This window comes from Octopus bimaculoides, chromosome 13 (genome assembly GCF_046866305.1).
Source record: "Octopus bimaculoides isolate indiv1 chromosome 13, ASM4686630v1, whole genome shotgun sequence".
Lineage (NCBI taxonomy): Eukaryota > Metazoa > Mollusca > Cephalopoda > Octopoda > Octopodidae > Octopus > Octopus bimaculoides.
The window spans coordinates 61,675,643-61,678,142 of NC_142940.1; the positions used below are offsets into that span (position 1 = coordinate 61,675,643).

At 42.6% G+C, this 2,500-nt stretch overlaps 1 long non-coding RNA gene across 1 annotated transcript in view; it reads right to left on the reverse strand.

The window, feature by feature from the left end:
• The window catches only part of LOC106884294 (uncharacterized), a 39,172-nt gene that overhangs the window by 35,000 nt on the left and 1,672 nt on the right, over positions 1–2,500 (reverse strand). The gene's annotated exons all lie outside the window — the stretch shown is intronic.

Here is a 2,500-nt window from a genome sequence, read left to right on the forward strand (position 1 = left end):
AACGACCCTCACCACCAATACCACCTCCAACACCACCGCCACCGCTACCTCCACGACTACTACCACGTTATCGCATCTATCACTAACACCACCACCACCTTAACCAACACCACCTCTTCTACCATCACAGCCTCCACCACCACCACCAACACTACTACCGCAACCGCATCCACATCCGTCACTAACCATACCACCACCATCCCCCCACTGTACTCCCATCACTACCACACCACCAATAGCGCCACCAACACAACCACCACAGACAGCATCGCCGCCCCTACCACGACCTTCCACATCGATCATATGTCTATTAATTCTTATTTACTGTCAAACAGTAAAAAGGAGGGAAAAATACAATAGAAACCAGATGACAGCCATAATTGATCATATTAATTGAACAGACACCCCCTCCTCCACCCCCATCTGTCCAGTCTTTCCTCCTCCCCCTTCTCCTACTTCTCTTATACATGCACCCACCCTCTCTCTCTCTATCTCTCTCTCTATCTCTCTCTCTCTCTCTCTCTTTTCCTCGTCCTTGTTGTCCTTTATTTGGTGGCATTGTTGTTGTTGTTTTCGTTGTTGTTGTTGTTGTTTAGCCCCAGGTCAGCCCTGATTGAAGAGACTTGTCATCGTATGTTTCCCCAGTCCTGACCAGAATATCATTTGAAGGGTATCCAATATCTCCTCTTCACCTTCTCCTTCTCGAAGACAGCAGAAATTCATCTGAGATTTTTCTAACAGATTAAGCGACTCCACACAAGATTCCGTTGTCGGTTCTTTGCGTTGCTGTTAGACTTTAGATTCTTACCGTTGATCTCACTATTTTTCAAGTTCCGTCCCTGGGGTACTTCCTTGTCGTTATGTAGAGATTTATATGCTGCTATGATAGAGTAGGGCCGTGCTGGACTGATGCAACCATACCAGAAGTGTTTATTAGTAGCAGCCAGACCAAAGGTATTTCACTCTCAGGACCTCAACGATGGAACAGGTGGACGAAAGTATCATACTCAATAGTTGTGAAGGCGGATGAAGATTGCGGAAGATTACACAATTCCAGCGGGGAGGGTTTTTTTTTTTTTTTCTTTTCTGTGTAATTTTGTTGCTGCTTTTGTTAAGGTCGGTTGTTCTCAGGATCAAAGATATTCATGCCTTGTCCATCCCATCGTATTTTAGTTTATAGAACATCGAAGACTAAATAACACAGCGTCTGTTTGCTTTTAGAAACAGGATGTCGTAGTGTAGAATGGAACGAATTGGCAGAATCGTTAGAGTCGTCAAAACTACCGTATAGCATGTGATCCGTCAGGAGTTCAAATACTTTCCGAAGTCAACTTTGCATTTTATCTTTCTAGAATCAATAAAATATAGCCCCAGTCCAGGTCCCAGACTGGTAACATTAATGCAGTTAATGTTTTTCTACCTGAACATCTATAGGACTGATGTCTGTAGGAATCGTTTGACTGTGGCGACAATTCCAGTGGGTTGCATGTTGCAATGTGCTTATGTTGTCTGGCTATTAATACAGGTTTCGAATAACAAAGGAAAATGCGATGTGTATATTAAGTGGAATTGAGCGTCTGTGCGAGTCAGTTAATGTAAAGGGTTCTCATAAGACACATTGCTTTTCTCTTCTATGTAGATATGTGTGTATATAAGAGGCCAACACTCCGAGATGAGTTGTGGCTAAAACAGGCACGGGCCACCTTCTACGAGAAGAGGGCCGCATGTGAGTTGAATCATCATCAGCTGGACAGCACTACTAAAAATTTCAAGATAATGCTTTGCTTAGGCGTGCCGTTCAGAAGGTCCTCGGGCCGAGAGCTTTCCAATGGAATAGAACAGACCAGAGGTGAGCAAATTGCAAGTTCTAGATTAGAAATAAAGTCAGTGGGTTGCAATTTTTGGCAATATTTAAGTGTATCTGGTCTACAGAATCGTTTGAGCGCCGACCGAAGATCTGGGGCATCCATCAAACACCTCGCCTAAAATGTTGCTGGCCTTGTGCCTTTATTAGAAAACAATAATTAATATATCACTGATTTTTAGGTCCAGTAAGTTTCAGGGTTTTGCATCACGAAGTGAAGGGTCGGCACAATACTGTTTGTGGTTGGTGAATGTGTCTTTGTATGTTTGAAACAGACTTGGCTTTTATGTATCATCTGGAGTCTGCTTTGAAGTGTCTCTTCATGAAGTCAGCGCAAGTCTAGCGTAAAGTGATGGTGAGGTTCAGTTTTGATTAAGTCTGTTTACGGAGGGTCGGAAGTGATTGAAAAGGACCGTGATTAATTCGCTGATTTATGTAATGAAGACGTAACAGTTTCGATTATTTAAATGATTTGAGGTATTTATCCCAGCTCCTTATATTCTTAGTCAAACTTACGCCAAGCACAATCGCCAATCACAAGATAAAATAAAGAACTTGCTAAATATTGAGCACGATATAATAGACGGTTCCCCCCATGCCCAAATTTCTGGCCTTGTGACAATTTTACAAATTATT